Consider the following 15,662-nt stretch of genomic DNA (forward strand, 5'->3'; position numbering starts at 1 on the left):
CTCATTTAGACGACGTTCTGTATATACTGAGTTGGTACTGACAACATTGTTGTCCTATTGAGATGATAATACCTGAATCCAATTATTGCGATTTTAGCACACACGATGCTGGCTATACGTGCACTAAAGGCACATCCTCTCAGAGGTAATTATATTCCGTAATAAACTGGTTGTTTTGGGTACTGGGATGCTAAGGTCCACTGCGCTCACATCTCAAGAAATCCTTCTATACATGAAATCGAAGGTTAAGATCGAAAGCACGTTGATGCACGACTCGTTTTCATAGCATTCGTGAAGGTATCCCAGTATCACCACAGAGACCCGACGTCCTCGTCCAGCCATGAATATCTGTACCCACCCTACCATGGATGGGAGCTACAATATCAGCCTTGGCAATGTGTGTCCTTTTCTAAATGTCTACCCAATAACAGACCCCCGTAATGAGTTCCGCAATAAATACTCTTTGGACAGAGAGATGGTATTCCTATATCAACAATACATGAGAGACAGGGGAGAGCGTAATTTCAGTCTTTGGGAGTGTGAATCATTGGCACTTTGCTTACGAGGTTCCACACCCCTGTCCCCATTTAGCAGGTTTCCCAAAATGCTGACAGTTTTAAGGTGAAACATCGACTAAATTGCAATCTTAAATCCCTACATATTGCCACATTTGTGTAACAGAAATTAATCATACCAGACCAGCTTCAATGCATTGTTTGCAACACTATTATTAATCCCCAAAATACAGTATTATTCATCAAAGAGTATGCTTGTGTTTCAGTTTTGGCTACCATTTCCGACAGTCTCCAGCAGCTGAGGGGACGGTGTAAATTCAGCTGGGGTCCACGTAGGTAGCAAAGATACTGTAAGTCCCCATGATCCGTAGTGTGGTGATCTACCTTCTGTTGTTGGTGATCTGTAGCTTGTTTTATATTGTATTATCCAAATAATGATGTTAACTTTCCACGCTATTGTTAATACTAATTGTGATATTCTAGTTGTTTTACTGTCATTCGTCGACAGGACTTTATAATATACATAAATTCCATTTCAGTAGTAAATGTTTTCGTCACGATATGGCTGAAATATTGCCGATGTGTCGTTACATATTGACTCAATCATCTTAAGGAAAAGTAGTCACGAACACTTAATCCTTCCATCTGGTTAGTGTTTTTTTTGTTTGGTTTTGGGGTTTTTTTCTGGAATATTTGTGATCCGTTATTCGTTGCATTATATCTCGAAAAACGTGGCATTTTGTTCTGCGGGCAAACATATATATGTACCTCTTTTCACCCTGATGAACAGGTACACAATTTAAAAGTTTGACACGTCAAGAGTGACTGAGACTGTTGTTAAACAAAAGACCGTTCGGGGGAGCAGGATCTGCACATATAAAAAGGTTTCAGTCTAAGAAGTTCTAAAAGCCTTGTGTGATCTAGCGTTCGAAGAGGAACATTTTCATCTGCTCGGCCAACGGTCACACTTGAACAGCTGGCTAAATGGAGGCAGTTGTAACTGAAATCCGTCAAAGATTATGTAAGAGGTAGGCCATGAAGGACGGGAGACATTTGTCACAGAGCATGGGCACAAAAAAATTCAATGACCTTACAGATTGTTCTTTTGTATCACAAAAATAAACGTTGCCAACTGGTAGGTTTAATCACTTAACGCTGACACATTTGAATGGAAATATTGATATTCTGAATACTCCTATGTTACGTTTAAAATTTTACTCTAACTTCAGGTATCTTTAAAAAGAAACCTTACCATGAGAAATTCCGTCTTCAGTGATGAAAATAACAAGGATTGTCAAAATAGCCTGTCTCATCATGGCGCATGTCACGCATACTCCACACAGAGTGTTCAATATGCAATGGTTATGAGCGCGATTGGACTTAAAGGCATACTAGTATATAAATATGACTAAATCTGTTACCTCAGTAAATATTTAACTGTCCGATTGGTTTTCTTTCTGTCCGTCGTGTGCATTTATAGATCTACATTCGGATCAATTATTCTGCTAAATGTGCAATAACAATGGCAAACCTGACTCGCATTACCAAAGCATGAATATTTTATTTTCAAGTGATGTATATTGACTGCCCATTTGCGGCGTCCCCCGCCGTGATATTGTTGAAATACTGGTAAAGGCGTCGTGAAACTCAACTTACTCACTTCCTGGAATCTCAGTTTAAATGCATGGTCTTGGCATGCAACTTGAGTTTCCATTATTTTCACCTGGGCAATGCACGCGTAGAAAACGTATATCCTCATACGGTACGACATCCTTGGGAAAATTATATATTTTGATTACTTATGACATTTTGTTTGAGAAAACAAGTAGATGCATATTTTTTAAGTAAGATGTTAGCTGTTCATTTCTTGTATACCCATGAGAAATACCTTCAAGGGAAATCATCATATTTATTATGTGTATTACAGCCTGACTATGAACATGTCTTGTCTTGTAAGACATAGAGCCCATTTCATCTGTAAGCGGCGTTCGTAGTGTTCAATTTCAGTTTGACACAATAAAAGTCAATAAACGGTTATTTATGAGTGTGTTGGCATACTGACAATCACCTTCATGCTTTTTATATTAAATACCCAGCCCGTATCATTTAATGAAAGTTTAACATCAGCCCATTTTATGCTGAGATGTTCCTTCAAAATGACTTGCCATCGCCACTGAACAATCAATTTCGAAGAATGTCACAGATCACATTCATCGTATAATTTGATGTCAGCAGATGGCGTTTGACATAAAAGTTTAAGCGATATCTTTGAACCAAACTGGAGCATCACTATAAGTCATGACTGTACAATAATGATTTATGTAACTACCGAGGCAGCATAGCAAACAAAGAAAGCAGAAACACAGATCACTTGTAATGATATAAGATAGAGACAGCAAAGTAAACCACGTGATGGTGGATGTGTTTTTGTTTGTAGAAACAATGTGTATCAGCAATGCCATTAATGCATTACCCCCTACTTGACACCTCACGCTTCATAGTGTTCGATCTACACATGGTGTTTAACCTGCAATACTAGGCGGTCACAAGATTTGGTTCTATTCAGTGAGACTTTGGATTCAAAATAGTTGTTTAAATCATTTGCTAAGCTAGAGAAACCCTCTGATTTGGGGTAAACACATTCTGTATCCTTGCAAAGGAGAATATTCACAAAATTATTGTCCCAGAGAATATTAATAAAATTATGAAGATTCTGTGGCTTGTTTGAAAATGTCATGAATTCATCTTTGCAAAATCGACACATATATTTTAATCATCTTATTGACCTTCTACCTGTAAGACAAATGAATTTGACCGACCGATCGCAAAATTTTACCTTTTCTTACACAAAGGATACATATTTCAATGTAGAATGGCTATTTTTGAACCATGTACATATTCATTTAATTACTGAGCTTTTAAAAAAATTAATCCATTGATAAATTTTCATATTCGTTGTAATTTGAATATGGATTTTCATCTGTGAGAATACATTAATGACTGGTGGTTAGTGGCATGCCTTCGTTTTCTTCACACAAGTTGGCTAAAGTGTACGATCCGATACCCATGCTTCAAACAGTTCAAAATTAACAGGCTGAATATTCTGATAACTGGAAGAGAAATACCATCCTGATATCATGGAGAATTCTAAAACTGTGTTAAGAGCTGTAGTTCCATCTTTCGTCACGAAGCTGCATTTCATAACCTTAAACTACACTTTCAAAGAAGAATTTGGCTAACAAACGTTAGGGAAACAGGCCATGGGTCACCAACAGAAACAAGGCGCTGGCTAAATAATTTAAAAGAAAACTGATACTGTAATCTGTGTAATCAAGCTGTATGTGACAATTTTTTCAGTCATATGTCCATCACATGTTGAACATGTGTCCTTTTTACCGCAATATTACTGTGTCAATCCTCCGAACTTATTACATATCCAATGAAATACGATTATCAACCTCTCCTTGTTACATCAGCAAAATTGCTAAAACACTGATTGTACCTTTTCAAGTGATAATGTCTTATTCTTATATGTGTAAGCCTGTATGTTCTCTATATTACTTTTGTTTTGTTTTGGGTTTATTGATATTGTTTTGTTTGGGTTTTTTTTGTTATTTGAGGGAGTGCTTTGTTTGGGATTTGTTTTTAGGGTTTTGTTGCTGTTGCTGCTGTTGTTTTTGTTTGTTTGTTTTTTGTTTGTTTTTGGGGTTTTTTTTAAAAACTAAATTCTGTTATATTATGTTCGCTAACTGAAGGTTTGATAACTTGATCGCTATTTAGGCTGAGTTTCAGATAAATGGATCTTATTGATCAGTAAGAACTGGGACTTTACAGCAGCAGAATACATCTTTACCAACCTACTAAAATGTTTCTAAGCATGACATGTTGATTAGTTAAGCATTAATTGTTGATTTCAGTTTCATTTTCTCAGGTCTTGCAACAATTATGACTCCGAAGAACAGCGAAACCTGTCATCTTTTTCACAAAGACTAGAGTGGAAAAGAGTTTCCATTATACCTCATGGGGAAAATGGGAATGGCCTCTCCTGGTAAACATCTTGTGTACCATTTTACTACTTCTCTGTGCACACTGAAATGTATGATTGCCGCACTTTTAATTCGATTTTTAGGAAGTTTTGTCTGTGTGTTTACACATACTCGAAAAGCCGAAAAATAGAGAATTGACCATTAGTGACAAACAATGACAATAAATATATTAGCACATAGATATACAGTGTATGTTTTGGTTATTTGCAGAGAATGACTGTTCAACACCTGCTCTTGCCCAGTCATTCACCAACAGCCCCACCCTTCTTGTGTTTGACGTAAATAATACCTTACAGACAATCCACGAGGCCTTCTTCCCTGACATACACGTGGTTGCTTCTATGAGTCAAGGGTACATGACCGAGCTGATGAAGACGGTTAGCGTTTACTCTTTTATGTTATGATTGTTGCTACAAATCACAATTTACCATGTTTGAAACCCACGAAAAATGATGAAAAATGTTTGGGGTCTTCTCGGAAGCAGTATTAGTGAAAACACTAGGGTGCTCTATGATATTATTTTAGAAACAGAAATTAATCAAGCCTTGTTTTGATACTTTCTCTAAGGGGTTTTTTATTTATATTTTTTTTATATTTTGACTCTATTACTGAACACATTTGTTTTTGGCCCAAACTGTATGCATCAAAAGATTATTTGCCTAACTGGCGTCGAAGAAATTTGACATTTATTGGAAAAATCAGTTTTAGAACTTTAGCAATGTCAAGTCCTTTAAGTTTTCTCTGCACTGCCCAAACCACCTAAATCAGAACTTAGTAAAATAATTTATAGGCTTTTATGACAAAATAAAAGCGACCAAATAAAGAGATGACCTATAAGCAGAGGTTATGGAGACGGAGGTCTGAGAATTATCCATACAGAATATTTCATTAATTAATTTCTGACACCGTTACAGTCAAAGATCCACGTTGTGAAATCCACCAGCAATGCGACGACGAAGTATAAAGGCTCTGCAATAGATATTTTGGATACAATCGCCGATGTTCTTGGGTTCAGGTGAGTTACATTACAATAGTTTTCATTCATAGTCCAGTCATTTTCTAAAACGGTTGAGTTTATTTCGGCAGTCCCATATAAAACAGTTCTCCTTACAGTTACAGTATTACTGAGCCACAGGATCAGTCATTGGGACGTCCTGTCAACAACACCTATGATGGAATTGTGGGCCAGTTAAACAGAACGGTAATGTGGACATGTAAACTGTATCATACAATTTGGTGGGTTTCTAGTTTTAAGCCGTGTGAAGATTAGAAGATGTTCAGTCAAGTCTTCGTTAGTTGTAAGAGGCACGTCCCTGGTAGATGCCATGGTTTACCCGGTTAACTTTATTGCCATTATTTATTGGAGTTATTCAGTCTGTTTTGATGACGCATCTATTTCGTGGTAGACCTACTGTAAATGTATGAGTAAGAAAGGATGTATGTTACCATAGATTATTGTCTTGTACGTGTATAGGAAGTGGACCTTGCTGCTTGTGATCTGGCAACAGAAGAAGGCCGTTCAAAGTTTATAGACTATCTATATCCTCCAGTCAGCACGGAGTACTTTGATGTTCTGTATAAGAGGCATGACAAACAACGAAGTACCTCTCTTTACCTCTTAGCTCTCCCACTCAGACCCGACGTGTACCGCGTTCCGTTTCTAATTGCCGGATTTTGCTTAGTGCTCTTTGCCTTATTCGAAGGTGTGGATATCTTCATGCGCCCAAGACCTGCAGGGTCTGATGGAGAGGGCCTCGGTTGCTTTATGAAAGTGAGACAGAATCTCTTTCATGCTTGCTGGAAAGTTACTGGATCTCTGTTTAAGCAGGGTATGTATAAACTGAAGTTCATGGTAAATGGCAGGCCAAGGATTCCCTTGATGTTACAACATGTGGAGCTGGGACCACAAGTATACGTAAACAGGGAAATAACAAATTCTGATAAATCCACATTTACATAGCTGAATAAGCTTGACACACAGCCTTGTGCATAGCTGAACAGGCTTCACAAACAGTCTTGTGCATAGCGGAGCAGGGTTGTCAAACAGTCTTGCTGTTAATTGGATGAACTTCACAAACAGTCTTGCGGACAGAATTAGTCGATAAAGTAGCACGTCGAGGTCATATAGGTAAATTAGTCGAAGGGAACTGTTTGTTTTCACCTTTGTTGCATATCACTCCATTGCAAAACCTGATAACTCTTAGATGAAACTGTTTGTACTGACTTTAACATTTTCAGCGAAAAATCAGATTTACAACAGGCAAATAAATCGAGGAGCATATTATTTGCAAAGTCAAATATGACTCATCTTTCGGCTTTTTTGTTTTTGTATTGTTTTTTTGTTTTGTTTTGTTTTTTATTTTCCCAAATTTCTAAAGATTAAAAAACTATAGTTGTAAGTAAATCTCAGTGGAGTGTGTTAAGTGACAAATGACACTTAGATAATTTTAAAAGAAATGAAGTTTTTCCTTTTGTTTGACCTGTGTTGTGTACAAATGTATGTTTTGACAGAGCTGAAGTGTTGGCTTGTAGCGTACCTGAAACTGTTTTTATTCGTTTTTAGGCCATCGGCCCATGTACATCTGTGAACATTAACATTGTGATATAGCATTAGTGACAATGATTATGCACTGCGGAGAGACAAACAATGTTTAACATATTTTGCTACATTGAGTATGGTTTGATGATCTTTACTACATACTAGTTGCTTATATGAGTAAGCAGTGGGGTTATCGGAAAATAGAGATGGTATATATCTAGCCCTTACCAAATTATACATTGGGCACACAAATAAGAAGTGCATAACATCTTCAACTATCTTATCATTACAATACTTACAGAAACACAATCGTTTATCGATACCATACCTTCGTCCAATGGTTGTTTGAATAGGCAACTCATCTAATCAAAGCAAACAAAAGCATCTCCTCAACTCCCAGTTTCTAATATTCATGACATAATATTCTGTATCAAAGCATGATTTTAACTTGAGATAATGTTTTAACCTATAAGATGTACTTATGTTATCAAACATTACTTGCACATTACACTCACATATGCGTTGCTTAAACAGCATTAAAAACCTATCCATATCGCCAATATCCTGAAACCACCACACATCACCAAATCCAAAGCTGGAAAGTAGCTGCCTTAGACCACTCGCCCATGTTGTCCTGCCAGATTCATCGAGTTGTTTCATTAAAAGATAACACTGCCTGGGATATCTGCTATTATCCATCCTCAAAAGTTTGCACCAATACTTAACACATTTGACATGATAATCTATATACAATCGATGTCTACCACACTCTGCCAAAACAGCATTACTAGAATTATATTTGCTAACGCCCAGCACAAACTTACAGAAATTAGAATGTAATGATTCTAACACTGGATATCTCTGAAATCCCCAGACTTCAGCACCATATAGCAACACAGGCTTAATTTTAATGTCGAATAGTTTAAATGCAATATTAGCTGGCAATCCCGGGAGCATAAAAAGTAACTTTTTGATGAAAAACAGCGCCTTGTTGCCTTTGACAGCTAACGTGTCTACACACTTTGACCAAGACAATCTATTTGAAAACAAAATGCCCAAATAATTATAATACGTAGTAACCTTTATCTGAGAGCCACTAAAGAACCATTTTTCATAATGCCTTAATATACCACCATTTCTGAAAACCATGACTTCTGTTTTATCTAAATTAACTTGAAGACCCCACTTATTACAAAAACTATCAAGGATATCTATCTTCCGCTGCAGTCCAATGACACTGTCATCAACTAAACATAAATCATCCGCATATAGTAATAATAATATTTCCATAAACTCTTGGCCAACCGATATACCTCTTAGAGTGGACGATTCTATCATATTCTGAAGTTCTAACATAAACATGGAAAATAACATTGGGCTAATAATACACCCTTGACGAACACCACTTAATGAATCAAAGAACTCCGACACTGTAGTGTTAGAGAGTTTAACGGCACACTGAATTTTAGAATACATGTTCTTTAACAAAACAAGTATACGACCATGAACACCATTCTTCATTATGGAGTACCATAGAAGTGTCCTGTTAATAGAGTCAAAAGCCTTTTTGAAATCTACAAAAATGCAATAAAATCTCATGCCCTTCTTAGATAGATATTTTTTAACCAAACATTGTAGAGTAAAAATATTATCTACAGTAGAGTATCCGCGTCTAAATCCAGCTTGTGCTTCTGGGCTCTTCTCATACAAATCGGCAAACTGAGCTAATCTGTCATTCATAACCGCAGTCAAACATTTTCCTAGCGTGTCTATCAAGGATATACCTCTATAATTATTAACATCTTTCACACTTCCCTTCTTATGTAAAGGTATAATAATACTTTTAGCCCACGTAGAAGGAAACACTCCCGTACGCATGATACAATTAAATAATACTGTCAAATATGGAACTAAAGTACTACAACATTTCATAATTATTTCCGGCGGTAGACCATCTTGTCCAGGTGCAGTCCCACATTTTAGTCTGTTTATGGCACTATATACTTCACTCTCTGATATATCTGAGTTCAAAATGCTATTTAAGGTTACATCTTGACAGAAGTTACAGTTCTCCTCAGTGTGGTTGCATTCATATAAAGTTGCAGACTCCATATTATCAGGGTCCACTTGAATATCCGTCAAATTAAGAACTCGTTTAAAATACTCAGTCAACTCCTCCGGGGGGATATTATCTCTATTTGTCTTATCCTTTGTCTGAGTTAATGATTTGAGCTTTCTCCAAAATAATTTACCGTTATTACTGGTGGCCACGAGATCATTTACACAGGCATCTTCATATACACTTTTCTTGTTTCTGCACACACGTCGGTATTCATTTCTAACGTGTTGGTATTCTTTAAGAGTTTTTTTATCCCCCGTTCTTCTGAAAATATCCAACGTCTTGAACTTTTTCTGTTTTAACGCAGTACTCGCATCGTCATACCATTTGTTGTTATTTTCAAATCTTTGACGATGTCGAGTAGATAAGTGCTTCTGAAGACCACAAAGTCGAGCAGATTCTTGAATAATGTTCACAAGTGTGTCAACAGCTACATCAATATCATTCAAACAACAGGCCTCACAATTCGCAAATGTAAAATTTTCAAGAAGATTCGACAAGTTAGTAACAAGAGAAGCAGCCGTACTATTATTCCATGTGAATACGGGTAAAGTTGATGTATTAACCGTTTCCTCCCGATTTGGTTCTATATAAACATTCGCATTCTTTGGCATAGTCATTACAATCGGAAAATGATCAGAGTCACATCGTGTTTCAACACAAAAGTCAATATCATACAAGAATATACTACTGGAACATAAGCAATAGTCGACTAAACTCGCCCCCTCTCCTCGGAAGTACGTGTAAGCGCCATTATAATCACCCTGATATCGGCCATTTAACATATGAATATTAAATGTAGCACATAATTCGGTTAGCTCCTTTCCGAACTGATTATACACCTCGTCTCTAGACCTACGTGGTATATTATAGGCGTCTGATACGTAGTCCATATCCTCCAGACATGGTATGTGTCTATTATCATCATCAATCACATAATCAAGTAAAGCACCAGTTCTTGCATTGTAATCACCAAATGCAATAATTTCATATCCGGGAAAATCATACACGACAGATATTAACGACCTTTCAAAGTATTCAATACCTTTATAAAGTCTGTTATCAGTTTGTACTGATGTGTTTATAGGATGTATATAAATAAATGCAAGGATAATATCATGAGTAAAGGAGAATACATTCCTGTCACACACAAGAAATATCATATCATTGAAATGGGTAATAACCTTTTTCACACCATTAATAACTGAAGAATGTACACATACTGCAACCCCTCCTCTTGGGTTATATTCTCTATAATTCACAAATACTGTGAACGAAGGGAACGCAGCTTCGATACTATCTTTGTCAACACTTTTCCAAATTTCTAATAAACCGAAGATATAATATTTGGAACAATGTCTGAGACTGATCAATATTTAGTTATGTATCTAAATGCATTTTGCAGGCTTTAGTAAATATCCTAGAGGTATGTCGGGGAAGGTTTTGATCGTTGTGGATGTCGTTGATGGTTTTACCTACAGTCTACTGAGGCAAATTTCTCGCCGCTCTGTCCGCAAAGACCGATGTTAAACCGTTCATTGACCTAGAGGGGCTACTGAACAGTGATCATTCTGCTAGGCTGCGAACACCCGGTATCTCCTATCATATATTGAAAGTATCTGGATACTAACTACTAGGTTTTGCCTTTTGTTTGGGTACTGTGGTGTTGCCAATATATTCCGACGTTGATGTGTTTGCTCCATTGGGTGTTAAAGGGAACAATGAACTTTTCTTTTACACATGGTAGATTCACTCTTTCATTAATGTCAGAATATGGATATGAAATACATGAAATCTCAGCAGTAATTTCCTGCAAACACAAATGCCCTGCGAATAAAGAACTAAATTCACTTTTCGGATGATAACTGTACGCAACTCGTGTTACCACTGCCTGATAATCAAGCAATGTGATATCTAGAAAAGCAGTTAATGGTGTTGCAACTAACTGCAAGAACTACTTGTTTTTAGAAATTGCGGCAAATTATGCAGCTGGAAATATTGGTTTTATATGAATGAGATTACAGAAATTACATTGTTTGGGGAGGCTCTGTACTCTGCCAAAATTCAAACATTCCAATCAATCAAAAGGATAGCTTCTAAAACGTCTGATAATGCCTTAAATCATATGTGGCAAAAATCAGAAGATTCCATGTTACTCTAGAGGTATGTCATGTGTATCCTTTCTTTAATGAGAATCATTAATTGTGTGGTGCTTGACATCGAAGTTGTTTTTATTTATTTATTTTATTTTATTTTATTCATTTATTTATTTATTTATTTGTCTATTTCTTAATTACTGGCTTGTTCTAACGGGAGCATGAGTTGCATCAATTCGAGTTGTGTACTTTGACAGGCGCACCCATAAGTATGATCTTCCAAAGAGGGTCACACGTCGATCACACACTCACTCACTCAATCAGAATGACGACAAAACATATCATCAGTGGGGATGTGTTGGGCGCAAGATGTGCTGTAATGACAAGTGAGAACGTTACACAAGACTTCATTTGATGCGAGTCAGTGCCATCACGTCACAGTAACAGCTCTGTTCAGGCTCAAAATAGCAACCGCTATTGACTTTCCTTAGTTACTTCGTACAGTAGATTACAATCACTTTCTGGATTAAGACAGTCCACAAACGACATAATCGAGTTTCATAATCGAGCATAATCGAGTACTTTTAGCGTGAACTTTGAATAATTCAAGGTTTTCCATGGTTCTAGCATGCCATGATAATATCAAGACGTAAAGCGTATTAAATGGTACACAGACTTCATATTTTCCAGGAGTGAGTATTACATGTATTCAAACTAACAACTTTCAGCATATCATAGAATAGAAATAGTGATAGTTATTTTCATGGTTCCAACATGGTGCAATGGCATCGAGATGATAAACCTGTTTATTGAAGTATGGAGGTGGTATTTCCAATGTATTAATTGTGATACAAACGTAGATAACTTTGCATAAGAAACTACACACTTGGTTTACCAAACTTTTAGTACAAAAAAAACCTTCATGTCAGAAATGAAAACACTGGTTAAATTTCTTTCTCTCTTGTAATCAAAAAGTACTAGCTTCGCATAGCAATACTGGTACTATCTGGAACATAAAGTCATTTGACAAATGCATAAGTACGTACATTATACAACGTTTGTATGCTGAACATAGAGCAGTACTGAATTTTCAGTCTTCTTCATGGGCTGTTTTCAGAGTTCCTTTCAGCTGTACATAAATAATATCGATCCGATGTTCCGCTGCATATCAATAATATCGATGCAATGTTCAGTTGTATATTAACAATAACGATGCAATGTTCAGCTGTATATAAACAATATCGATGCAATCAATGTTCAGCTGTATATTAATAATATCGATGCAATCGTTAGCATCTAGTGTCTTCAACAACCATATGCCCTTACTTTATGTTCGTGATGCGAAATAGAAACCAGTACATTTTGGGCCTGAAATAAGCAATCAAATATGTAATTAGACCAGTCTACAGTATTTCCGCTTGAGTGACGCAAATGAATTGTTATGATGTATTTATTATAACATTTTGCGCATTTGTTCAGAATTGAATGTTAAGTAAAATATCAATAATGGAATATATATGAAAACAATCTGTGAGCCTCTAAAAACAAACTTTAATTGTCAACAATAAAGGTTACATTATCCGCAAACAACAAACGAAATAACAGAAGTTCTGCACGGAACATGAACCTCGGTTCAGGAGCCAAATATAAACGTGTCATCGTAAAAAGGACTGAATTAAGAACTTTACATGTGTCATGGGCATTTAGAGACACACTTGAATATTGTGACAGTTTATCTTGTGACAGTACGTGTCTGTACACTCTTCTTCAAAACAGATTCGAAGTGAATCATTCAAAACATAGTGAGTATGGTTCTAAGTCACTTTATCAATATTACATCCTAAGCTATGGGAGCACATTTATGCTTTTAAAAGATTCAGCAAATCCGTAAATGTCAAATACATTAGATTTGTCATGGAATATCTAATTATTTGTTTGAAGCCATTTCAGTGATGAGCGTGGGGTAATGCGCATGTGAAAAACGCCCTGCCGTGGTGGCCTTACTAGTTCCTGCTTGGTAGCATATCGGGAATGAGCAGAATGTTACTTTTGCTGTAAATTTATTCATCGTCTGCCACTTTTATCTTTAACTATCAGACAAATGACCCAGCAAGTTTATATGGAAGACTATGGTCAAAGATAAAAGCCAACGACCCAGCATTCTTGAAATCCTCGAATAAAAACATCTAAAACGACTGGAACGTGAGAAATATGTCCTGTTCTCATCACAACTGGTGAAGCACATAGCTGTTGCTGCCTCTTAAAGGTTCTTGGAGAGAGACTATTATACCTACAAATATCTTTTGGATTGCCGAAAGGGTCGCCTCGAAAGGCCGAATGTCTCAGATGAGTGCGGTCGGCATTTTGGATCGACTGTGGGGAAAGTGGAGCGTCAAGAGACACCTGACACATTGTCCAGAAAAACGAACATTGGAGTCGGGGGTGGCTTCATTGTCATGAGTGTTGGGGTTGCACTCAGCATTATTGTCCTGTGTCTTGAAAACATAACGCACCCTGCAACAAGATGATCCTATGAATCAGAAGTCTTCAAGAAGAGAGCAGTAAAGTAACTGATGATGTGTCCTTCACTGAACAGACACTTTGCGTCAATGAGTTTAGTTTTACAGCAATATTCGAACTATATGGCGGCGGTCTGTAAATAATGGAGTCTGAACCAGACAATCCAGTGATCAACAGCACGAGAGCATTCATCTGTGCAGTTAGGAATCAAGGACATGTGTCAGCGAGTCTGAGCACCTGATCGCGTTAGTCACCTCATACGACCAGCATGGGTTACTGACGGGTACAGACGCCGTGAAAGAACGTGTTAGACACGTTCATAAAAACAATATAAATGAAATTAGGTGTTCAGTTGGGTGTTTATTTAAAAGCGTCTTCAGTGTAGGAGTCACTAAGTGGCGTATGCTGACACTAGTGAAGGTAGTCATTCCTATCGTTCTCGTTCACTAAATGACGGTGTATCGCGTGCGCGACGGAATTCGTTAGTCCATCAGGTTGTCTTGTAATTGCAACAGGTTTGTACGATCAGTGTGGGACATCATTACCTTGTCAGTGTCCGTTCTTACACCTCACATGTGGAGTTGGGGTAAAGAGCCCATGGAGACATATCCATATCCTGGCTCTCCCATATTGTACATAATTACCCATACGGGTGAGGACAACCCGTGTGATATCTTTTTATATTTGCACAATGTCCAATGTGGCCAACTAGGAAATAGCACGTTTGGTTTCAATGTGGTGGAACAACGCGGTCTATTTTGGCTTGAGATCCGCAGTATGCAACGGGGTGATGTATAACTAAACGTTGATTTAGAGAGCCGTGAGTATCTGCAGTATATTGAACGACAGTCAACACCCTGTCAGGGTGTTAAGTCTCGCGATCTTCCTCCTAAACTTCGCGCACAACCTGGGGATCCGTGTTGTCCAGTCGCTGTTTACAAGTCGTACCGTTACTTGAGACCACTTAACTTCTCGAACGTTGACCATCCATTCTATTTGGCTACAAAAAAACATAGGTTTGGGGTAGGAACCGGGAATACCTTGTTTAAACCGGTTGGAAGAAATACATTGGAATCACTGATGGAAACAATTACAAGTCAAGCTGAGCTTTCTGATGACAACTGGTTGACACACCGCAGCGCCATTAAACGTATGATTCAAACTTTGTCTGACAAAGGTGTTCCATCTCACCAGATCATGCAAGAATGTTCAGTCTGCATGAGTTATTCCACAATGAATTCAAAACAACACCAAAACATCAACACACTTCTGTCTACCAACTGGGATTCCACTCCACGTGACACAGGTCTGTCTCTCCCTTGTACCTAATGTACGTGGGGTTATCCGAGCCTTCAAGCATCAATAATTAAGGCAGTTTTTTACACATATTGTTTTTCTTCTATTTCCACTGGATTCAAATGTACTAACCGTAAAAGTAACTGTGCATAGCATACAATTGCATAAAAGTTATTTGGAAAGATGTTTTTAAGAACCTAGTCACCTGCTGCATGTTTTTTGACACCTTTGTATTTTGTGGGAAGAAAACGTTAGTTAGAACTTAAACTGTGTACATCATGCCGCAACTTGTTGAAAATCCGCGTCTCCGCGCATTGTGCGTGGGAATGCCGGAGACTGGTCTGGCCCAGAATCAAGTTTCAAGCAATTTTGGTGTCCATCTAAAAACAATCTCACATCATCTACATTTCAACATGATGGGAGAGATTTGCATCAGACCTGTCGTCCACGCGTGATGTCATATCAGCCAGACAACCACAGACCCATCTAAGGAATCGATTGCAGACTGCCAGTTTGACTACTCGGACCATT

At 37.5% G+C, this 15,662-nt stretch overlaps 2 pseudogenes; one reads left to right on the plus strand and one right to left on the minus strand.

Moving 5' to 3' along the window:
• Positions 1–105: 105 nt before the first annotated feature.
• Positions 106–13,843, plus strand: LOC137298266 (glutamate receptor ionotropic, kainate glr-3-like; annotated as a pseudogene).
• On the minus strand, positions 7,185–8,462 carry LOC137258090 (uncharacterized; annotated as a pseudogene).
• Positions 13,844–15,662: the final 1,819 nt, after the last annotated feature.

This window comes from Haliotis asinina, chromosome 1 (genome assembly GCF_037392515.1).
Source record: "Haliotis asinina isolate JCU_RB_2024 chromosome 1, JCU_Hal_asi_v2, whole genome shotgun sequence".
Classification (NCBI taxonomy): domain Eukaryota; kingdom Metazoa; phylum Mollusca; class Gastropoda; order Lepetellida; family Haliotidae; genus Haliotis; species Haliotis asinina.